The sequence below is a fragment of the Pleurodeles waltl genome, chromosome 3_1, assembly GCF_031143425.1.
Source record: "Pleurodeles waltl isolate 20211129_DDA chromosome 3_1, aPleWal1.hap1.20221129, whole genome shotgun sequence".
NCBI lineage: Eukaryota > Metazoa > Chordata > Amphibia > Caudata > Salamandridae > Pleurodeles > Pleurodeles waltl.
The window spans coordinates 1595384660-1595410879 of NC_090440.1; positions in this window are offsets into that span (position 1 = coordinate 1595384660).

Sequence of the window (26220 nt, forward strand, 5' to 3'; positions counted from 1 at the left end):
AAAAAAAAATCTTCCCTGGTCTCTGGTGAGATTTCTTCCCCCATTGGTGGCAGATACGCCTTCCAAAAATAGGCTGATCTGCTACGAAGGGAGGACGATATCACCAACAGTAATGTGCCCCCATGAGGAGCGACCCTTGCCCAAGGGGCTGCTCCCCCACGCAATCCACACACATACGCGCACACCAATCCCTGGTGCCTAAGTGGTTTATGCCCCCCTGGGAGCATATCGGCCTAATAGAAATAGGCCGATCTGACCCCAAGGTGGGCAGAAATGGCCTAAAAATTCCCCCTCCCAGGGTCGCTCACCTTGCCTAAGTGGTTGCTCCCTTTGGGTGTGAGAGAGCGTAGCTTATATAATCTATATTAACATGAAATGTTTATGAATTAATGTGTGATAATGCCACATAGAAACTGCAATAGTAATCCTGCTTAAACGTGCACCTGAAATGTGACCACAGGGAGTGGCCGTCAATGTATACGTAGACTAAAAATAATGACTAAAATGTTTATGTATCCTTATATTGAGTAACTTTATACTAATTAGCAATAATTGTGTTATTGAATTTGTGCTGAAATCCTCATAGGCCTTAAGTTAGCATGATCCGAAGCTTAGTTGCTTGACTCTCATATTAAATATATTTTTCCTATCTTGCAGTGTGCTGACTCACAAAAGGACATGACCTAAGTTTTTCCTCAAACTAGAAGACAAATGTAACCATGCTAGATCCGTTCGCATGAATTTTTCATTGCTTGTAGAATGATGTTAAAACAAAATGAAACAGTGTAGATTAATGTAATGTACAAGGTCATTCAAACCGGTGAAGACAATGGAGCTACTGACCAAAAGATGTGCAAAGAATTACAGAAAGATAAAATCATACCGGACGTGCCACCTCTGAAGACATCGAATAGGAGAACCAATCAAAGACTTGTAAAATAATATGGGGTGAAAAGATGGGTGACCTAATATGTTTTCTGATAGGTTAAAGATAGTGGGGTATAACAAATATCCAATAGAATTTTGGGGGAATGTACAACGACAAAGGGATAAAAACCCATGACATGGGGAGCCATTTAGGTGGGTTAGGGAATGCTATTGATTTTATCCAGAAACTTTGTCACTCTGTTTGGTGACTTGTTGGTTTACTTCAAACCATCCTCACCCTTAGATTTGTCCATATTACACTTTACCTCCTTCTGAGGGAAGTGCCCCTTTTTTCCCCGGAGCTGAGTCCTGACTGATGGCGATTTGACTGATGTCCTGAAGACGAAGACTGAACCTGTCTGCTGACCTAAACTTTGGAGAGTAATTATGAGAATACATTAGTGATATGTCTGTTCGCTTTTCCTTTCTAGGTACCAACTGCTTACTTTTGACAGAGACCATAGTTAGATGTTTTCTAAATTGGTGTTCAAAATCATTTTGCATGAAGCCCAACATGCTAATGCTAATCAGCGGTTAGGACAGGTGTTCACTAAACTGATGCAAATAGACAAACGACCGAAACTATGCTTTGTTGAACTGACGCGTTATTGACACTCTGCTAAATTGATCCATGTTCACGCCGTGTTATGTTCTGATGTTTGTGATCCTCGCCTTAATGAAATCTTATCAAAGTTGCCATATCGTGACTTTGTTATTATGTTTCTTGGTTTTGAGATTGACGTATCTGCTTTTAGAATTGTAATTAATAGGGAATAAAACTTCATAAAATTCTACTAAACTGGTGTGGTTATTCATGACTGAAAGGTCATGGTAGTGTTTTGAATTGATTAATGACTTTGAAATGTATGGTTGTGGTAAATATTGATGACATTATTGACGTATTGATTGACATATTGATTAGCTATCCCGTCCCAAGGTGTCTCTCAACTGGGTCAAAAGATTCATTGACCTAAAACGAGTCCTGATGTGTAATAAATTATCATAAAGGGACGCGTTAACAGTTTCTGGTAGCAGAGCGACGGTGTGGCCCTTTGGGGTCCTAGGACGGAGAATTATTGTTTAGACTGTTTTTCTGAGATAATGCAAATTGGAGGTATGTTGTGTTTCTAAATTCACCATGACCTTGCCGGGATCTCAGAGCCAGCCTAAGTGAGTTGGGGATGTTCTCGGCGTCATGTGGTGTAGGATTTGGGCGTGGGTGACAAGTCGAGTTTGCGTCAATTGTGTGAGTGAAACCTTCGATGGAGATTTGGCAAGTTCTAAAGTGCACTAGAGCAAACCATTGACAAGTCGAGAGTAGGATTTGCGGGTCGAATTCTGCTTGCGGGTGCGGGAACCGAGAAGGAGAGAGTAGCAGGCGAGGCTTCAAGTGAATTCTCTGTAAAGTTCTGAAGCGAATGTGTTACCCTTCCTGTAGTAAACCGGCAAATTTGTGTTGTTGTTGTTGTTAAGGTGCACGCAGTAATTTTTGCATTCGTTTGGTGTGAATCCAGTGAGGGGCGGACGAGCCGCAAGACTTTGTCAGCTGCAGTGTGTGAGTGTCACGTCAGTGGTGCCACGTTGAGATAGGTCAGTTGTCGAGAGGGGTCACGCACGGATTGGCTGCTGTCCGTGAAAGGCAATAGGTTGAGAAAGGTGGGTGAAGAGTGTCCTGGGAATTAAAGTCACTTCTTGATTAAATACAAACAAAAGAAAAGACGCAAAGATGAACTTTGTCAAAGCTTTTAAGAGTGCTCTGAAAGGAGACACATACATTATGGCGAGTGAAGGGGAGCCTACACCGCCTGAGGGTACTCCAGCTTATATAGTCATGGAGGAAAAAGGTGTTGCGCCTTGTTTATGGATGAATCAGTGGCACAAATTGACAGAAAAAGAGGGATGTTTGGCGTTTCTGGAACATGGGACGTTCAGTACGAGAGTTCTAGAGAATTTAAGGTGGATGTTAAGTGTACAAAAGCCACCTCCGAGGCCAGCTCAGTACGAGGCTTTAGCAATTTGGGATTTAATGGCTATTAAACAGAGACAAGAGAAGTTCCAAAGAAGAATGAAAAGGGCAGAAAAAACTCTAGCGGAAGCTAGGTGGGACAATGAGAGCAAAACGTGGAGACGGGGAATAGTTGACGGACTATAATCCATCCCAGCAATAACACAGGGAGATGAGACGCAGGGGTAGAAAGCCACATGTAAAACAGTCAAAGACTCTAGTAAGCCTAAAGAAACTAAGAGATCTTGGGAAGAAGAAGATGATTCAGATAACGAAGAATTCCTAAATCAGTTATTGCATGATCGCCCGCCACCTTATGCGGTAAGCGACAATGTCCCAAGCACTAGTACGGGTCCTGGGAACCAGACGCAGGAGAAGGGAGTCACTGATACAGCACAGACTAGTGATACGGGTTCGATACAGAATGGTGTCAGTGTACCCACTGCACCAGACATGCAGATACAGTTGCAACCTCCACCGCAGATACAGATAATCTATCCAGACGTCCCAGTACTAGAGACTACTACAAATCTGATAGTGCCACCAGACCCGATATGTAAAAAATCGAGGTTAGTGCAGATTGAGCCAACTCCACAATTGCTGCCCCAGCCGCAGCCACAACTGATACCGGGGTATAATCCAGCAGTAGGACCTCCATTAATACCTGCCCCGGCTTCAGAGAATCAGACCTTTGGAGTCGCTTCTCCACGGGGTTTGGGACCAGGTCAGACACCAGCTGCCATATCATTGCCAATTACTGTTGGTCCGCCAGTGCCATTGTATGCACAAGGTAAGCCTGGTATATGTGATCAGGGGGTAATGACACAAGAGATAATAAGAGGAGGGTCCATAGGAACTCCCCAGTTAATGGCTCCAGGAGAGCAATTGGTCAAAAGACTGAGGTCTTTGTTAGACCTTAACCCGGTTGAAGCACCGTTGGAGGCAATGAGACTGGCAGGGCTAGGTGTGCTAACCCCACAGACAATAAGTATGAATGCTTCACAGTCACCAATGATGCATGTGGGAAATATCTCACTGCAAGGTTTTACAGTGCAACAAGTGAATGAGTGGTTAGAAAAAACGTACGCTCAAAGGCCGCAGCAACTGTAGAAAAGTTAGAAAGGGCCGAGAAAGATGAGTACCTGAACTTTGTGAGACTGGGCGTGGAAGCTGCTGAATTATTGGAAGGAACGATGGGGGTGAGTAGGTTAGAGTCATACACAGAAGCAGGATTGAGATATCTGTGCCCTAAGATCACTAAAGAAGTAGATAAGGTACATCAGAGATTAGCGAACCTGGCAGAAAATACAATATTGACATTGAAAATACTAAACATTTGAAAAGAAGTTACAGGTTAGACTTTGACTCAAAAGACTTCGAGCATATGAGGTCTACTGGAATGAAAGCGCATCTAAAGGAAATGTTGCAAAGTGCTCAGATCTGGGGAGCCTTAGAAAAGTGGGAAGGAAGATGGGCCAAGAAAAGAGATAAGGAGAAAAGTGACAGTCCGGGGTCAAGTAAAGCTAAAACTTCACCAGATACGGAATCAGTAAAGATGTTACCCATGAGAGAAACAGCTGGTGGGGTTCTAATCCATGTACCGTGGTCCAGGGGACACATCCTATCTTTCACAAATGATTATCCCAGGTTGAGGGAGAAGCCGATCGAGTGGTATCAACAAACAGATAGGTTTGTGAAGCTTTCGAAGTGTTTCTGGGAAGATTTGAATACCTTGTTCGAGATCATTGTTCCACCCGACTTATGGCTTGAGTGCAAGAGAGGGGTACATTGGCCGACACAGGAGCCGGCAAGGGATAAGGTGACTGGAGCACCATCCGAGGAGGTGATGAGGTACTATCATAAAGTGATTGAGTTTTTGAAACAGAAAGTGTCGCCGAAAGTGACTGATTGGCAGAAAATCGACCAGACATCACAGGAGGTTAAGGAATCGATACATGCTTACTATGAGAGGTTGTTGAAGGCATTCAAACATTACAGTGGTACTAAAACTATTGAGCCGAAAGACATGAACCATCTCGTGTTCAGATTTGTTGAAGGGTTGAGACCAGAGGTTAGCCAGATGATTAAGAATCATTTGATCTGTTGGCAAGCAAAACCGATTGATGAGGTGTTGCAGTACGCGTAGTACTGTAGTGACGAGATTGAGTTGAAGCAGAGAAAGTTGAAGGAGAAAGTGATGGTGATGCAGATAAGGGCTGCGCAGGCAGGAATGCACGGAAATGGAATCCAGCAGATGATACAGCAGAAACCGCAAGGGAATGGTGTGTTTCAGACACAACCGAGAGGCCGAGGTCGAGGTTTTGTGAATCGTAGTCCAGATTTGAATACTGTTGTAGTTCAAAATGATGTACAAGGAATGAAAAAGATGTCACCATGTCACGCGTGCGGTGGCGTGGGGCATTGGAAGCCGGAATGCCCAAATGCGGTGCAGGATGGTGTTGTTCAACAAAGCACTAATGTCGGTACATTGCAAAATGTGAGAGGTCCAAAATTGAGAAATCAAAATCCGAACTTCCAAAATAACTTGGTTCAGATGCAAGGGCTACAGCCCATGCAGCAAATGCAAATGCCGCGTGTTTAGCCAGTGCAAATGCAGCAAGTACAACAGCAAGTTCCCATGGTACCTAGACAGCAAATGCAATTACCATTAGCTCCAATGGGACAGCAACAGGTGATGCTTCCTCAACAGGTCACAGGTCAAGTGATGAGCCAAAATAATACAGTACAGCAATTCCCATTGCGTGGTGAAGATGGAATGAATGAGGAATGGTCGAATGACAGTTCAGACAGTGAAGAGTGCAGACTTGCAGCGTCGCTAGAAGTAGATCAGAGGGGACCCTATGTAGAGGGAAAGGTAATGGGTCACAAGGTTTTATTCTTGGTTGATACCGGAGCTACACGCTGTACAGTCAGAAGTGCAGAAGTTCCAAAATTACCACTTTCAGGGCGTACCATAAGAGTGGTCGGAGTAGCAAACCAGTAGTTGACAAATCCAATTACAGATCCAGTGCAAGTTGAGATTGGAAACTTCCAAGGACTGCAAAAGTTTGTAGTCTGTGATTCAAGTCCTGTGTCCCTACTGGGAAGAGACTTACTGTGCAAAACGAAATGTTCGATTACCTGTTCCAATGATGGAATTGAGGTGCAGACAAACAGTGATGATGAAGGGGATGATGGTCAGTTCTTAGAGTCAGAGACAGAAACCGCAAATGAAGATTACCCTTTGATAACCTTATTCCCGATGCTTACAGTGACTGACTTACCAGCTGAGTTACAAGGTACGGTGACAGAGAAAGTGTGGGATTTGACAGGAAAGGAAGTGGGACTGATAAAAGGAGTGGAAACAGTTCAAGTACAAGTAAAGCCAAATGCAGTGTTTCCCCAGGTGCCGCAGTATCACATGGCACAATTTGTCCTTATTCAGGTGTCGCAAATAATTGCGGACTTTGTATAACAGGGAGTCCTGAAGGAAGTATTGAGCAGCCCATGTAATTCACCGATAATGGGTCTGAAAAAGCCTTGTGGGAAGGTTCGAATTGTGCAGGACTTGAGGAAAATAAACAAGATTGTGGTAAAATGTTCCCCATAGTGCCAAACCCAGCAGTGATCATGTTTCAGGTTCCGTGTGATGCTGAATGGTTCACTGTTGTAGACTTGTCACAAGCTTTCTTTTCAGTGCCTCTTCATGAGGACAGCCAGTTTTTATTCAGTTTCAAATTCCTGGACAAGGTGTACAGTTGGTGCAGAATTCCTCAAGGGTTTTCTGAGTCACCGTCCATCTTCAATCAGATATTGAAAAAGGACTTAGAATCCTTAGTACTGCCTTTCAGTTCGACTCTAGTACAGTACACTGACGACTTGCTGATTGCGTCCAGGACAAAAGATGACTGTAAGTATGACACAATTGCCTTACTGAATCATTTGGGAAAAAACAGACATAAAGGCGGTTATTCTGTCCACGGCGGTCGGCGGTCGCCGCCCGCCAAGCGGTTCCCGCCGAAAGACCGCACCGCGGTCAAAAGACCGCGGCGGCCATTCCGGCTTTCCCGCTGGGCCGGCGGGCGACCGCCAGAAGACCGCCGGCCGGCCCAGCAGGACAGCCCCTTCAACAATGAAGCCGGCTCGGAATGGAGCCGGCGGAGTTGAAGGGGTGCGACGGGTGCAGTGGCACCCGTCGCGATTTTCACTGTCTGCTAAGCAGTGAAAATCTTTGTGGGGCCCTGTTAGGCATGGGCAGTGCAGGGGCCCCCAGGGGCCCCACGGCACCCGTTCCCGCCATCCTGGTTCTGGCGGTGGACACCGCCAGAAACAGGCTGGCGGGAAGGGGGTCGGAATCCCCATGGCGGTGCTGCAAGCAGCGCCGCCATGGCGGGTTCCCTGGGCCAGCGGGAAACTGGCGGGAAACCGGCGGGAAACCTGCCGGCTCCCCTTTTCCGACCGCGGCTTTACCGCCGCGGTCAGAATCGCCCAGGAAGCACCGCCAGCCTGTTGGCGGTGCTTCCGACGCACTCCGCCATGGCGGTCATGGACCGCCAAGGTCAGAATGACCCCCAAAGTGTCGCCAAAGAAGTTGCAGTACTGTCAGAAAGAGGTAAAGTACTTAGGACACTTGATTGAGAGAGGGTCCAGGAGAATATCAAAGGAAAGGGTGACAGGCATTTTGCAAATGAACCCCTTGACAACAAAGAGAGATGCAGGACGTTTTTGGGAATGGTGGGCTACTGTCGCCAGTGGATACCCAACTTCTCAATTATCTCTAAACCATTATGTTTGTTGAAGCATCCTGTTTGAGAGACTCAGTCGGAATGCTGAAAGCTGGTTACGCTGTGTGTACCATAGCTGCTATCATTGAAGCTTCCTGGCTCGAGAGAGTGTATTCCGCACAAGTGGCAGAGCTAATTGCCCTTACTAAGGCATGTCACGCAGCTGAAAATCTGAGAGTCACAATCTATACTGACAGCAGATACGGATTTGGAATTGTACATGATTTTGGCCAATTGTGGTCACAGAGAGGTTTCATGACCCCTTCTGGTTCTCCAGTGAAAAATGGTGAACAAATTAAGGATTTGTTACATGCGATTCAGTTACCTCTTGAAATTGCCGTGGTGAAATGCAATGCTCATGTTAAGTCACAAGACTTTGTGTCCCTAGGAAATGGCTATGCAGATCAAGTTGCAAGGTTTTGTGCATTGAACTGCATATCATTCAAGGATCAGTGGGAATTGTTACCGCAAACTGAAAATGACACATGTTTGAACCTTGCATTAAGGGTGGTTGATACACTAGATGAGCTAAAAACACTACAGGGATGTGCTAGCAGAGAGGAGAAACGTTCCTGGCAGAGAATGCAATGTGTGCAAAGAGCTGATGACTTATGGGTCTCAGAGGAGGGGAAACTGGTTTTGCTAAATAGTCTTCTGTCACAATTTGCAAGGCTTTATCATGGACAGGCACACCTTGGGAGGGAGGCAATGATCAGGTCATTCAAGATTGACTGGTTTAACCCAAAATTCTGACACGCCGCAGAGGTTACTTGTCACAGGTGCATCATCTGTCAACAGATGACTGCAGGAAAAGGGGCTGTGGTAACTTTGAGCCACATAGGGAGAGCTGGCGGTCCATTTAGCAAGATGCAAATGGATTTCATTGAGATGCCTGTTTGTGGAGGATTGAAATACGTGTTGGTGATTGTGTGTGTTTTCAGCCACTGGATTGAAGCTTACCCCACACGTAGAAATGACAGTCTCACAATTGCAAAGCTGCTGCTTAGGGAACTAATACCCAGGTTCGGGTTTCCGGTCTCTATAGAATCAGATAGGGGCAGACACTTCGACAATGAGGTGATTAAGCTCTTGTGTAAATACACGCAGAAAGAAAGAGACTTTGCATCAAGAAAAAAAAAAAGAGTTTTATATCGTTCTCAAGTTGATTGTTGTTCTGCTATCTGATTCTTTATAGACATGGCTTATAATAGAAGTAGTAACAAAAAGGGTAAGGTGTGTGGTTGGTTAAGTCTTATATTAGGTATTGTGTGTGCATTAATAATTGTAGGTGTGATTGTGGGAATGCTGTGGTTGGATAAGAAAGCAACTAACAATGCTTCAAAACCTGAGACTACAACACTAACACCAGGATACAAAATACTTGCATGAGGGAACTAACTCAAAAGGGGAACTCTCCACTAATGTCTTCTATTGCCTGCTGAATGAGTATGTTGAAACCATGGATGCAAAAAACTGTTATGTGTGCACAAAGATTCCTTCATCATTGCAAGAAGGGGTCACCTACCATAGTTTGCCATTAACTTATGGGATAAGTTGTACTTTGCTACTAACAAGATTCTGTAATCAAGAGCATGTGCAATATTTTTATTCAAATTTGGATGTGGTGGTTTCTTTTGTGCCAGTGATTGAGTTTCTGAACAAGTTAACTAAGGAGCATAGTATACAATTAGTTAGAGGCTTCTTTGTACCGATGCTTACATTTGGGACAGCTTATGCACACCGCAGTAATCTGACTTGCTTATTGACACCTGTAGAGAAAAGCTTTTTAGATCACACTGATGATAGACGCAAAGTATTGAAGGAAAGATTCGAAAAAGGGTTAGAAAAACGCACATATGCAAATGATTATGCTTACACTGCAATAAAGACGCAAGGCAAATTAGCTATAGATGCATTACATGTAGGAAGGCTTTGTATATATAGGCCGAAATCTGAACATGACACTTTATTTGTGGGAACGAGTGAATGCAGGCATGTGTTTTTGTTTCAGAGTAAATGGACATTCATGTTATATAGACAGGACCCAGCAATCCCTGGGATCTAATATATCTGTGGACTTAATGCTTATTACTGTCTCCCCAAGGGATGGTATGGGACATGTTATTTGGGAATAGTTTTCCCAAAGATTTACCAGATTGATGACTTAAAACAAATACCTAAAACATCTGAATTACAACATGCTAGACAAAAACGAGAGACAGCGGCGGCTGTCGTTGGTGACATATTTTGAGCCATAATTCCTTCAGTGGGGGTTATCTTAAACTCCATAAAGATTCGAAAGTTGTCTACTATTGTGGATAACATGTTGACAAATTTTACAGGGGCTATACTCCTGATGGATACTGAACTTGCTGCGGAAAGAGCTATGACTTCTCAAAAGCGGCTTGCTTTAGACATTCTTTTAGCAAAGAGCGGCAGAGTCTGCAAGATGCTCAACGAGCGTCATTGTTGCTCATATATACCTGATAATAGTAAAAAGATTAGAGGTATGCTTACTAACCTAACTAAAGATAGTGCAGATTTGAAGGATTTGAAGGAACCTGGAGTATGGGAGAAATTAGGAAAAGGAATTGCCAGAGTAGGAAGCTGGTTTACCAATATTTGGAATGGGGGACTTGCAAAAATACTAGGGGGTCTATTAATTGTTCTGGCCTGTCTATTAGGATTATAGGGAGCATGCAAAATTAATGATAAAATTAAAAGAAATTGGACAAAGAGGAATAAGAAGAATGAAGAAAGTGAAAGGGAGAAAATGTTTAATGAAATTTTGGAAAGTTCACACAAGGGACAAGATGGTGAAATGCGCATTATGCGCAAGGTGAAAAATTAAGTGAAAGGAAAGGTTTGTGTGATGACGAATGTCATCAGAGGAGGTACTGAGAGAGCGTAGCTTATATAATCTATATTAACATAAAATGTTTATGAATTAATGTGTGATAATGCCACATAGAAACTGCAATAGTAATCCTGCTTAAACGTGCACCTGAAATGTGACCACAGGGAGTGGCAGCCAATGTATACGTAGACTAATAATAATGACTAAAATGTTTATGTGTCCTTATATTGAGTAAGTTTATACTAGTTAGCAATAATTGTGTTATTGAATTTGTGCTGAAATCCTCATAGGCCCTACGTTAGCATGAGCTGAAGCTTAGTTGCTTGACTCTCATATTAAATGTATTTTTCCTATCTTGCAGTGTGCTGACTCACAAAAGGACACGACCTAAGTTTTTCTTCAAACTAGAAGACAAATGTAACCATGCTAGATCCGTTCCCATGAATTTTTCATTGCTTGTAGAATGATGTTAAAACAAAACGAAACAGTGTAGATTACTGTAATGTACAAGGTCATTCAAACCGATGAAGACAATGGAGCTACTGACCAAAAGATGTGCAAAGAATTACAGAAAGATGAAATCATACCGGACGTGCCACCTCTGAAGACATCGAATAGGAGAACCAATCAAAGACTTGTAAAATAATATGGGGTGAAAAGATGGGTGACCTAATATGTTTTCTGATAGGTTAAAGATAGTGGGGTATAACAAATATCCAATAGAATTTTGGGGGAATGTACAATGACAAAGGGATAAAAACCCATGACATGGGGAGCCATTTAGGTGGGTTAGGGAATGCTATTGATTTTATCCAGAAACTTTGTCACTCTGTTTGGTGACTTGTTGGTTTACTTCAAACCATCCTCGCCCTTAGATTTGTCCATATTACACTTTACCTCCTTCTGAGGGAAGTGCCACTTTTTCCCCGGAGCTGATTCCTGACTGATGGCGATTTGACTGATGTCCTGAAGACGAAGACTGAACCTGTCTGCTGACCTAAACCTTGGAGAGTAATTATGACAATACATTTGTGATATGTCTGTTCGCTTTTCCTTTCTAGGTACCAACTGCTTACTTTTGACAGAGACCATAGTTAGATGTTTTCTAAATTGGTGTTCAAAATTGTTTTGCATGAAGCCCAACATGCTAATGCTAATCAGCGGTTAGGACAGGTGTTCACTAAACTGACGCAAATAGACAAACGACCGAAACTATGCTTTGTTGAACTGACGCGTTATTGACACTCTGCTAAATTGATCCATGTTTACGCTGTGTTATGTTCTGATGTTTGTGATCCTCGCCTTAATGAAATCTTATGAAAGTTGCCATATCGTGACTTTGTTATTATGTTTCTTGGTTTTGAGATTGACGTATCTGCTTTTAGAATTGTAATTAATAGGGAATAAAACTTCATAAAATTCTACTAAACTGGTGTGGTTATTCATGACTGAAAGGTCATGGTAGTGTTTTGAATTGATTAATGACTTTGAAATGTATGGTAGTGGTAAATATTGATGACATTATTGACGTATTGATTGACATATTGATTAGCTAGCTCGTCCTAAGGTGTCTCTCAACTGGGTCAAAAGATTCATTGACCTAAAACGAGTCCTGATGTGCAATAGATTATCATAAAGGGACGAGTAAACAGGTGAAATTGGCGCAAAACAAAAACCATGGTGCCTAGTGGTTTCTGCCCCCATATACCCCCCAGAGGATTGACCCTTGCCTAAGGGGTCGCTCCTCTTGCGTGAAATTGATGCCAAAAAATGAAAATCCTGGTGTCTAGATCAGCCTAATAGAAATAGGCCGATCTGCCATCAAGGAGGCCAGAAATGGCCTAAAATAAATTTGCCCCTCAGGGGAGTGACCCTTGCCTAAGGGGTCCCTCCCCATTTGTAAAAAAATAAAAAAATAAACAAATGACTGGTACCTAGTGGTTTATGCCCCCAAGAGGTGCAGAAGTTGCCTAAAATAATTTTGCCCCCCAGGGGAGCGACCCTTGTCTAAGAGGTCTCTCACCTTGTGTGAAACTTACATAAAAAAATAAAATCCCTGGTGTTTAGTGGTTTCTGCCCCCCTTGGGGACAGATTGGCCTAATTAAAATAGGCTAATCTCCCCCGGGGGGCAGAAATTGCCTAATAAAAAATTTCCGCCCAGTGGAGCACCCTTGCCCAAGGGGTGGCTCCCCTTCATTCCTAACTTTAAAATAAAATCACTGGCGTCTAGTGGCTTCTGCCCCCCCAGAGGCAGATCGGTCTAATTAAGTTAAGCCAATCTGCCCCCGGGGTTGGCTGAAAAGGCCTACTAATATATTCCCCCTCCCGGGGAAGCGGCCCTTGCCTAAACCCTCCAAAAAACAAAAATAAACAAAATATCCTTGGTGTCTAGTGGGCATTTCTGCAGCTTGATCGCTTTGCGATTAGGCAGCAGAAATGCTCAAAGAGACATGAAAGGGAAGGAAGGGCCTTTCCTTTCCTTTCATGTCTCTGTGCTGCCCCAGCCCCAAGATCGAAGAGAAATGCAAAGCATTTCTCTCTGATCGCGCAAGAAGCCATGGTTCCAGCGCAATGGGGGCGGCCTCTGATGAGGTCAGCGTGCGATTGCTCCCTGATGTCATCAGACGCCATGGAGGGCAGGGGTGGAAGGGGAAGTGATTCCCCTTCCATCCCTGACCAAGGGAGGGGGAAGGGAGGCTCATTGGGGGAGCGTTAACGCTCCCCTCATGAGCCAGTTCATGGACGTAACGGTCACGTCCTTGGCGCCTCAACGCCGCAGCCAAGGACTCAACCGTTACGTCCATGGTGGGGAAGAGGTTAAAGGAAAACAGGAGGCATTACAAAAAGAAAAATGAAAAGTTTTATTTTCAATTTTGAAGAGGAGGCCATGCTCTTAAAACATTTCTTCACCCACATTCACAACGGGGAAGGGGTTTCTTGGATACCCCTTCCCGTTTACGAATGGGTTACTGCCTCATCTACATAGTCGGTAAAGTATGAATGTTTTGCAACCACATTCTGGTCACACAAAAAAATTCATACATAGCTGAGGGCTATGTGGCATTAGGAAGGCACGCTCCAAACACGCCTCTTCCTAATACCAAATCGCAAAAGCAAAATGCGATTTGGTATCAAGTTACAGAGTGACATTTTGCCCAATGGGCCGCTTGTGACCGGTATAATGCTTTGTACATCTGGCCCTAGGAATCTATCAAATCATAAACATGCATGTATGAATAGTATCTCACTAAGATAATCTTGGGGTTTACAACAAGCTAGGGTATCCAGTGGTAACAAATTTATCAACAGACACAGGGCAGCAGGTCAGTAGCAAATATGACAATGCCTTGTGGTCTTATGGCTTCACCAAGATTTCATGTCCTTTGTATTGTCAACCCTCTTGATGACACTTCGTGTGGCATGGGAATTCACAGCCATAGCAATCCATAAGTTCTGTGTTTACAAACATACATGTCTGATATGACTTAGGGTTTGGCTATAACCCTCCCGCTCTGCTACAACACAGACTCCAGGCATAGACTTTGCCCCCAGCTCTGATATGAGTAGAATCTCTTGTGCACATGATCAAGGTGGTCTAACATCATTTTTCTCTTTGAGTTTAGTAATATTTCTCCCCTTTGTTGGGCCACTGTAATACCATTTGTTTCATTGTAGCCAATTTTTGCAAATCATGCAACCAGCACCCAACACCTGGCAGCTTGCACACTTTCCACGCCATAGTAATTCACTGCCTAAAAAGTATAAAAGTCAAATGTATAAACCTGCACAGGAATTTGTTGCCTTTTCGTCTCAGCCACAGTTCTGGTGTGCTGGCTATAATCCAATCTACCAGATTCAAAACCTTTTCAGTCACTATTAACCATGCTCGGGCCTCCTCACAGCATGGACCATATTTACAAGAAAGTGGTGCATCACAAGTGATGTGCCACTTTTTTTGCGGTCCCCTTGCATCCCCTAACGCCACAAGGGTAGCACTCTATTTACAATACGGTGCAATATGGCGCATCTTAGGGGCAATAGCGTCATTTTGTTGACGCTATTGTAACGCTATACTGGATTAGCGTTTAAAAAAATTACGCTAATCTAGTATAGTGTTAAGAGGCCCATTAAAGTCAATGGGAGCCCCATTTTAATGGCTGCTTTAAGCAGCCGTTAAAAATTACGCTAGAAATGGTGCAATGGAATCTTGTAGATTCCGTTGTGCCATTCTAGCGACACTCTAATGAGGGAATGCCCCCTTTCCATACATCATGCAAAAATGTTGCCACAAATGTGGCGCTAAGGGGCGCAAGGGGCTTGTAAATCTGGCCCCATATGTTAGAAACCTGCCTCAAGTTGTCAGCATGTAGGGTTCTTTGAAGATGTTTTTTTAAACATACATTATATACATTTCTGGGTAAGGTAGGTCTGGTGTTTTGTGAAAAGCAGAGACATGCACAGGTTCTACTATGAATTCTCTTTTTGAAAAGGTCATAGCAGTGAGAGCCTAAAAAAAGATTCCTATACCATTCTCTTCTCCAGAGGAAGAAAAAGTGGTTTGCAATGGGGAGATTGAGAAAGTGCAGAAGCAGGACAAGGATTTTGTTCTGTGGGATTTTATCACCCATTTCCATGGTGATTAGATACTCAATGCAAAGAGGGCAATTTAACAAGCTACATAACTAAGAGCTAAGCAGGGCAGAGAGGACTGTACTCCTTTGTAAATTCAAGAATGAGAAAGCACTTCAAGTTAAAACAGGAGGAGTATGTCAATCTGTGGGACTTCAAAATCTTCTGAAAGAGGTGTTGCAGGAAGTGGGACAGAACATAGACCATAGAGCCTTTGCACTCTTTTGCATGGAGTGCAAATATATTGTTAGAAATTGGGTCTCTAGCTACAGAGGCTTGCACAATCCTTTGTCAGGGCAAGTAAGATACACATTAAAGGTTTACCTGTACTCATTCTCTGGTGGCTTTGCACAGAGCAGTCAGTCTAAACTAAAGAGGCACTGTGTAAAGTATTTGTGCACACACACAGTAACACAGTGAAAACACCATAAAACCTGTTTAGAAAAATAGCCAATGTTTATCTCAGTCAAACAAGATCAAAATGACAAAAATCCAACACACACAAGTCCAGTTATGAATGAATTTTTAAAGATTAAATCAAAATGCAGTGCTTAGAAGTCAACAGCTCCAACTGGGGTATTTGGTCGCGCTGGACTGGGGAAACCTGAAAGTTCAGCCCAACAACAATGGAGCGGGGACCGGGAACAGGAAGTACGCAAACCACCTTTCTTTTTGCATTGATGCTCGGTGACGATATGTTGATCCAAACAAGGGGATGCATCATGCTGGTGATGTGTCATTTTCTGATATGGCAATGTCATTGATGTGTAGATGTCCAAAAACAATGAGTACCAGTTCTGATGCGTTGGTGCTGCGATGGCCAAGTCAGGACTGCATTGAACGACGGGGTTGTTGCGTTGCACACTCTGCAAGCAGTGTCCACGTCTTCTGTGCATAAAGTGGCAAAGCAGCAGTTCTGCAGTGGGATGGGTCGGTTCCAAGCGATGCACCAATGTTGATGCACCATTTCTTCTGCTGCAGCACCAAGAGCCCAGGACTTAAGTTAGCACAAATTGGCAGAGCAGGACTCACAGCAGGGGGGACCAGGTGCTGAGAGCAAGATGCAGGTGCAGTCTTTGATATCTCTTCAGCTTCAGAAACAGGAGGAAAGCTCAGTCAGGCACTTGGACAAACTTTAGATTGAGGACGTAGAGAGTTAGGTCCAGTCCTGTCATTCCCAACAAGAAGCAGCAGGCAGCAGACCAAGACAGCAGAGCAAACAGCAAAATGGCAGTCCCTCCCGACAGCCCAGCATTACTTCTTTCTGGCAGAACGTTCCCAGTCCAGAAGTGTTCTGAGTATATGGTGTCAGAGGCCCAGTACATACACCCAAATGACTTTTAATGTAGGGGTAACTTCAGAAGAATTCTCTGAAGTGCACGAGGATTCTATTCAATCCCACCCTGGCTCTAGACAACCAGTAGAGGGTAATCAGCCATTTATGCGAGAGCAGGATACAACCTATTCAGATGTAAGTGTGAATTACCTTCCCCTCTCCCTGCCCAGGATGACTATCAATATGCAGATGAATGCAGAAGTATCTCCTTTCACACCCAGCCCTTCCTATTTCTGGCTGTCTGGAGAGAATGCACAAAGTAGCTGTCACCTACACCAAAACGTGTATTCAGACACAGGTCAAGGCACAGAATGGTTAAAGTAAGAGAATGCAATTTTTCTAAAAGTGCCATTTCCAGACCTGCAATTTAAAAATCAACTTTACCAAAAGATGTATTTTTAAATTGTGAGTCCAGGGACACCAAGCTCCATTGTATTATCTTTTCCCAATTGGAAATTACACGTAAAAGATATTTCAAGGTAAGCCCGAAGTTAGCCTATGGGAGAGTCATTGCAATAGTAAAAAATGAATTCAATAATTTTTCACTATCTGGACATGTTAAACTTGAAAGTACATATACATCTTTTTAAATACACTACACCCTGCCCTTGGGGCTAACAAGTGCCTATCCTAGGGTTGTTTACATTTAATAAACAGGAATGTTTGGGTGCCAGGTCGAAATGGCAGTTTAAACTGTGTACTCAGCCTCAGAAGTGGCAGGCTTGAGACATGTTTTAAAGGCTACTGTAGTGGGTGGCACAACCAGTGCTGCAGGCCCACTAGCAGCATTTGACTCACTGGCCCTGGGCACACACAGTGCACTTTACTAGGGGCTTACTAGTAACTCAAATATGCCAGTCATGGAGAAACCAATGTTGCCATGTTTTAGACACAGAGCACATGCACTTTAGCACTGGACAGCAGTGGTGAAGCATCTAGAGTCATATACCCAACAAAAACAGGGTCATAAAAAGAGGAAGCGGAAGGCAAAAAGTCTGGGGATGCCTCTGCAAAAAGGCCCATTCCCAACACATATCATCAGGTGTGTGGAGAAAATTCTCACAATTGGGACTACAAGGGCAGAAGAACATTACCACAAATGTAAATTAGACTTTTTTTTTTTAAGTTAAAAGTTTAGAAGCTCCACTTTGCCACCAAAGTTGCAAAGAAACAACAAGGCAGAAAAAAACACATTTCTAATGTTTAACTATAACTACATTAAGTTTTTTTTAAGTGAACTTAAGAGTTTGTATTTAAAGATCATCAAGGAATTATAACAAATTCTAAACATAACATAGCTATAGTTTTCAGTGAATTTCTGGATTCTTATAATATACTAATTTCAACCTGAATTAATTTTTTGACCGTGCCCTGCACATGACTGAAGGCCATGCCCTGTAGGGGTTGGCCACTGCCCTGGCAGGTAACACGCTGCGACCAGCCAAATTTGTGTATAGAGCCTTCAGCAAGTGTTCTCTGGCCAGACCCTTCACCCAAACTGCCGTCGCCTGCCAAATCCTTCTGAAAACACGTCTAATTCACCATCAGGGACCGTCCCCGCTGCACATAGCCTTCAGTCATGCACATGTGGTTTGTCACAGGCCCTGGCCTTCCAGGGCAAACACCAGGAAGTACATGATGGTAACCACTTCTACGCATATACGATTATGAATCATTTTATGTGTCTATTAATTTGTTTCCCTTCGGAACATTATTTGAAAACCGAACAGTGACAAAAATATATTAAATACTGCACAACATCTGTGATGGCATCATAATGAATCACTTTAAATAAAAATGGATACTTTTAGAAACGAATCTACTAGCTACACCCAACGTGCCATCTATCATGTTAACAAAGAGAGGGAATGGACTGTAGAAACAATTGAATGGTTTACCTAGTATCACAACGAGAAAAGCTATAAGGTTCACCACAAAATACTGGTATGTGGGAATAGTAAACAAAAACACCTAAGTAAAACAATCCTCCATTGTGGATAGCCAAAGCTGTGGTTTCTTCGAAGTCGACTATTTGCACATAACTATATCTCAGATTCTCCAATGAATTGCCTGCATTGGAGGGCATCTGCAGGGAAAATGATTGCATGAATCTCATTCTTCTATGGGGTAAAAATGTTCGATCATCTGTGAGGAGCTTCCTTGCCAGGTTGGCAGCAGGTACTGGTACCACATGAAAGCCTCGACCAAATTTGGAAACTGAATCTACTAGTAGGATGATTTTTTAAAACAGCCACGTCCTCCCAAAATACACAGGATCCTCAGCGTAGAAGGTTGAAATATCCTAGAGAAAAGTATCATGAAGACTATGCCAGTCAGAGGGCTACAACTACGAAAGAGAGCAAAATCCCTAAAACAATCCCACTCACATCTTATGACATACTATCTTTGCTTCAATTAATAGAATTGTCTTTAAAAAAAAATCTAAGTGCATTGAGGTTTTATTCTCCCCAACAAACAACATCAGCAAAAATCAAGGAAGGAGTTGATAGAAGAACAATAAAGGAATACGCTGATGAACGAAAAATCCAGCAAAAAAGACCAAAAAATCTTACAGAAAATCAGCAAAGAACAAGTAAAAAAAAACTGTTATTAGTCTTACCGGAAAAGCTTTAGCGGTAATAAGAAGAAAAATCAAAAGGAGCAAACAATGACAAAACCAATAATCTTGGCTTTTGGAATGGTGCATATGCAGTGAGTTAGAGAACACCTATTGACATACTAACCTGGAATACCCCTATGCAGGTAGAGCATATCGACATGCATGCACACATGGTCATGCAAATGTATCCCTCTCCCCACACTCACCGAAAGCCACCCCCATACATACCGCTAACTATGAACACAGACCTAGAGAAACCCAGATAAAGGCCATCAGATGAGCACACCATCATCAATTCTGTTATCTGTGCACACAGACTAACAGAGATGAAGTAGCCCATGACACAGCCAAATACACATAAAGTAAAGCACCTCTCTCTCTCTTGCTCTCTCTCTCACACACACACATAAGCAGACATTCCCAACAGTGCAACATGTATACCGTCACACTGTGAGCCTTCTTTGGGGTTCTGGACCAATCAGTGGTTACTGGGCAGCATCCTATGAGTGCACTGTCATTTACGACTGGTGTCCCAGGGCTTCCCCAACTAATGGACTCCAGGTTGCTAACCAGACTACTCCTTTTGGACACTTGACTTTCCAGAGGTTGTGAGAGTGGCATCAAGATGTACTCTTGAAGGAGCTAGTTGTTAGAATCACAAATACTTTTCGAGGAAGTAAATAACATTCAGCACCTTTAACACATTGTCAATACTGCAACTTCAGAGATGAACTGTACTTTAATTTGTTGGCAGGTAAAAACAGTTAACTTTAGCATTCACAGAGAAAACCTTAAGGTGCTAGGTGCTTCTGGGGCCGAGTACTATCCAAAATGTTTTTATACTTCCTATGTTATACGAGCTAGATTTTCTAGCACTGAAGCCCTAAGATCTATGTTATCTTACAGTACGCCATGCTGGTTGACTTAGAGATACTTGCAACTCAACTGGGCCCTGACGTTTTGAAACGTCTTTTCCCTGCAAATGAATTTCAGTTTGTGTTAAGATTATCGGTAGGGTGGATCTGTGCCAAAACCCTGCACTGATGCAAATTTAGACACCTCAGTGGGCTGAAGCATGAGCTGTTGAGTTTTTCAGCACCAATAATACAAATAGTGAAAAAGTCCCTGTGTTTAAAAGCTCACTTCTTAAGCAATAAGAACGTCATCCCGAAAAGTCACTAGGTCAGTTCAGGAACCTCGTAAGCTGTGGTAACCAAGACGGTGACGACTAGGGATCCAGTCACCAATGACTTATTTAGGACATAGTTCACTGGAATCGAAACAACTGTTGAGGACCCAACTGTGAGGTATCTGTTGTAACTGTAATTGTAATTGGATTTATATAGCGCTTACTACCCACAGGATGCATTGAAGCGCCTTACAGCGAAAAGCATGCTACACTGTTCAATGTGGGAAGGGATGAGGATGACAACCACTAAGCATCACTTGCAATGCTGAAACCTTAGGGGCCTAAATCTTAAAATCTAGATCAGGCACTCCAGAATGTCCATTGGGGAGGCACACTGGGACCAGGAGCATCTAAAGAACTTCATGGCTTCACAGGTCCCACAGGGATTTGAACTTTAGGATAAATCTAAACCAAAACGTGTAATGATAATTACCTGTACATGTACACCAGGCATCCGCACATGATGAATGAAGCATGATACTTCACTCATAGGGAGTGGCAGACCTTCAACCATGGAGTGCCAGTTGGCAGTCTTCCTACAGATATACAGATAAAATGGTTTGTACCCCTGGACTACTACCTTGATAACACTACCACCAGTCAGTAGCCACCGTAAGTCAGAATGGGTGCACATACACTTACAGTGTTCCAAATCATAAGAGCACAGCTTCTACAAGAGCGTTATTGAAAAAGATGGAGTACATCAGTGAAATTAGCTGGGTGTACAATATACTGGGTGGGGGTGGCAGAGCTTAGCGTGAACAATGGGCAAGGCGGACATTTGCAACTTCGTGGAGGATTTTCGTCCAAACACGGGTTTCACACAATCAGACACAATGGAAGCCGACTTCATATCTACATAATGTTTATTTTCTCTGTGGAGAAAAACACATTCAATGTGGAAAACAAAGCGACATATCAATGGCCACTCAATGCCTCGTCTCTCATTGGTGAGACCACGTAGTTAGGCTGCATGATCTAATGCTTTAGTCTACTCCGTCCCAAAGTCGAGGGGCAAAATAGAATAGTGGAACCGAGCTCGCAAAAATAAAAACACGGCCGTGGCAGGTGAAACAAGTGTCCAGTTCTGCTGCCCTGTCTCAGTCTGTCTTTATTAACTTCCTACTTTATCAGAGCAATTATTAAGTGACAGGTGGAAAACACGACCAGGCACTGAGAATTACTAGGTAAATTATGAATTATGCAAATTTAAGCATCCCTTATTTATCATTAAGTGATAGGTAGGGGTCTGAGAAAGCTGCCATGATTACCAGCTGATGGGTGACAACATGTACCATGCTCTGAAAACCGTTAACCTATGATGACAGATTTGAGCAGACACCGAGGATTTCTGTTTGATTGGACATATCACTCAATCTGTACTCCCAAAAGAAGAGGTAGCAAAAAACACTGAATGCTTTTCACAAAGTGTGCTGATAGAAGTTATGAGAGTAAAAGTATTGTCAAAGAAGGGTACATCTTGAGACCATAAACAGAAGGAAATGGGATCAGTGGGCACTTGTGACTTTTAAATAAAATACGTTCTAAAAGTGTTTTTCTAAGATGCACAAGTGCAACAGTATTCAGAAGGCAAAAGCTAGAAACAATGTACAAGCCACAAAGCATAAGTAGGCAAGCAATTGGCAAGCTAGATAGGATAGCAGCCTGTATCTGCTGTCAACTCAAAATTCTGAACTCTGCTGGCTATTAAGTCTGAACTGGCTGAAGGTGTCGCACATGACATTGGCGACTTTGTAGCTGTGTATATGAATTGATGGATGTAACTTGGACTGAGACAGAACTAGGTGGACTGGGATGCAGCAAGGTGTGCCTCTGTTACGTTAAGGTAGATGATCTCAGAAAATGGCCAGCAATATGAGAATGCTTGTCCTGTTTCTGTAAAATCATCTCAACTTTTTCAGTGGTCTACATTCAAAAACCAGTCTTGTGACTTGCTGTTGGCAACAAGACTTATTTACTTTCCGCTTTCCCGAAGAAATGTTGGCATGATTCAACAATGTGGATACAAGAGGCAAATACTTGGCATTGGTATGGACCACCATACTTTCTTGTTAGCTTACCCATTAGCAAGTATCACATTCCTTTGCAAACAATGGTTCCCATGCAATAAATCTCTTTAATGCCACGAATATTCACAGGTAACCCTCATTACTCTGATTTCAGGTTTTCCTTATTAGTCTTTACTACCTTAAGCCTCAGCCCTATATCGAAGAGAACCATTCATGCCCATAAACCCACAAACCTTTTTCTCCTTTAAAGAAACAAATAAAAAAAATATTTAGCCCAGCGTTTCTTGGACTGGGACCCAGCAAGGTGTGCCTCTGTTAAGCTATGGTGGATGATCTCAGAAAATGACCTACAATATGAGAATGCTTGCCCTTAATCTCACTAACCAGGTACCACCACGAGGTGTAATGTGAAACCTCCAGGCTGCTTTTAATTGTGAGAAAGTGCTTCTTTGCCAAGCGAAGGACGACTCCGCCCAGCTCCATAGAGAGAACTTCGAAGAACAAAGCTGGCTGGTGATTGTGAGAGTGCAGCATGTCTCTAGTCCCTCTGTGTACAACCAGTCATGGATCTAAGAGGGTATATGTAGGGAGTGGTGCCTCCTCATCCTGTACCCATACTGCACTCCCTCAGGGAAGTAGGATGGCTGGAATCAGCGGTCGGATATTGTACCAAAACTCGAGGTCTGACAGAAAGTCTCTGCAAATCAAAGCTTGAGTGTGTGAGATTCTGGGCCCATGGAGGGTCCAATTAATGCAACGAAGAAGGGCAGTCAGCAAAAGCAAAACTGCAGCAGAGAAATATGACGTATGGTGCACTTCAAGCTGCCATGTGCAATGCAGACACCCTTGCATCACAGTGCAGAGGTATCAGTATTGTAGTAAGTTTTTGTGCAGGAAGGAATCCCTTCCAGTACAAAGCAATGCTTTAAGGCATATCTCTCTTTCAAAGTGTGCTGTAGAATGCAGCGCCTGGAGGCATAAGAGTTTGACACAAACCATGCTTACAAATCTTGTAAATAGAAACATGTGTCAAAACACATAGGTGGTTGAATGGGAAAACCAATGCGCCACCAATGGAACGCTTCCTTGATGCAAATTAATTTAAGTCAGCACATTGTGTAGCTTTGCATTAATTTTGGTTACAATCCAGTGCAAATGTTGATTTGCATTGGATTGTAAATCCCAACATAACACATTGTGTTGGGTTGGGTTAAAAAAGTAACACAAACCTGACATAATACCTTTGTAAATATGGGCCTGGTGTGGGAGATTCTTAGCCCGTGGAGAGTCCCACTGATGCAAGGAAGAAGGGCAATCAGCAGATGCAAATTTCAGCAGAGAAGTATGAGCCAGAAGGACAAGGTCTCATGGACGAGTCGCCCCTATCATATCATCAGAAAGATGTGGAGTTCAGTCGTGCAGTGATTTGTATTAGACTCAGTGACTTCTACAATGGCAATTTTCTGGGTGCTGGTATTTGTGTGTATAATTTAACATCAACATCTGGGTCTGCTCATGTCTGATTTGGTTTCCCTTAACATTTTCATGTCTTGATATGGGGGATGCACTAGTCTAAGGCGTACTCTGTACATTATTTTGCTCTTCTATATTCACATTCACTAACTTTCTCAGGTTAACTAGTTAACATGTGAATGGAGGTGAGATTAGGCAAGTCTGAAATTCCAGTTGCTGCATACCCATTTTTGCATTCTATTATGGGAATTAGTTCCAAACCGTTAAACTTATTGTCATGTTTGTTCTGATTAGACTGTTTATCCCATCCTATGTTTGTCAAAGTATTATTTTTTCAGTTGATTCTCTCCAATCTTGTGTAACGCTATGGGCCTTATTTTGAGTTTGGCGGGTGGCGGAGGCTGGCCATCACACTCTATAGGACGGAAAACCACCACTCCGGTTTTCCGCTTACCGGCCCTATTATGAATTTTCCGCTGGCCCAGCAGAAAACTCACCACAACATTGATCGAGCCGGTGGCAATGTTGCGGTCCATTGGGTGCAACAGCACCCATTGTGCTTTTCACTGCCCGTAATTCGGGTGTAATGTGGAGGCTGGACAGCTGCTTTGGCGGCGGTCCAACCTCCACCGCGAGGACCACCAGGACCGCCAGACTCATAATGAGGTGCTATGTCTTTTTTTTTACTTTTGCATATGTTTTGTTATAGTGCATAATTAAGTCCAAGTACTGAAATGAGGTGTGGGTATTAGCTGATCCAGCAGTGACATTTTCTAGAATAACATGTGACAGATGAGGTTTGAAACCTGATTGGATTTGTTCCAGTTACTATTTTAAGGAATGGTCTAATGTAAATTCTTCATTGACAAATGCACTGAGGGCCTGATTCACAAACATTACTTACACTTTTGAGTCATTTATGCTTTTGAGTAAGTTTACTACTTTTTTGGTATTCATAATATCTGAATGTAAATTTATACCAAAAGTGTAAATTACATTTCTACCCCAAATTGAAAGGCACAGGGGCTATTTACAAACTTTTTGGCTATTCAAAAAGGTAAATTAGACTTGTGAGTAAATCTACATGTGTAACTCACTTATAGTTTTGAGTAACTTTACTACTTTTGGGTATTCACAAAATATGTGTTAACTAATCAAAAATACTAAAAAATGTAAGTTACCTCACAGTTTTCATTGTGAAGCAGGCCCAATGTTTGTGAATAACCACAAGGCCCTTTAATTTGGTATAGACATATAAGTGGAGTAAATTCATATTAGGTTTTGTGAAGAACTAGAAATAGTAAACATAATCAAAAATATAAATTATTCAAAAGTGTAAGTTACCTATGAGAAGTAGGCCCTGTTTTACATCACTGATATCTCCTAATATTCTTATGCTCAATGCTCAGGTCTGAACTTTCCTTTGAAATATAGGATGGACTGAAATGGCTTTACCTCAAAGGTGGATACTTTCATGCTACAAGAAACAAATGTATTTTTCATAGGCATCGAAATTGCATTCACTTCTATCTCAACTCCAATTTCACTTTTCAGCTAGTTTGACAAGCATTGGGGGGGTGGCTGTCTTGCTAGACAAGAACCCAGTTTAAATTGGAAGCCAAATTCCTTGATATGGACTTGAGGAACCTGTGTCTCAGAGGCAAATTAGGGCATAGGCTGACTGCTATGTTTTTGTTCCATGACCCTAAAAATGATAAAGATTATTTTCTCAGCTGATTTTTGATCACACCAACATTTTAGAGAGACGATTTATTAACAGGAGACAACTTCAATGCTATCATGGTTGCTAATCTAGATTTGTGAAGCACTATTGGGATTTCATGCTATCCCTCTTCTTTCCTTGCCAGATCATGCACTGGTATGCTCATCTTTAGAATCTTCACCTCACTGTCTTCTAGCACAAGAAAATGAATTAAGTAACAATTCACTACCCTGTACCCTGTATTAAAGGCATGTATCAGGGATGCTTCTTAATACCACTCCATAGAAAATTTGCATATGATGTATTCTGGGGAATTGTAGCAAATCCACCTTTTCAGCATTGACACACTTAGGGCCAGATGTAGCAAGGGTTTTGCGACTTGCAAACGGCGAAAAACGCCGTTTGCGAGGCGCAAAAGCCTCTCGGCAATGCAGAAATGCATTTTGCGAGTCGGATCCGACTCGCAAAATGCGTTTCCGACTCACAAATAGGAAGGGGTGTTCCCTTCCTATTTGCGACTCGCAAGTGGATGGTAACGCATTCGCAAACGGGAAGGGGTCCCCGTGGGACCCCTTCCCCTTTGTGAATGATCACAAAAACAATTTTTCAGAGCAGGTAGTGGTCCTATGGACCACTGCCTGCTCTG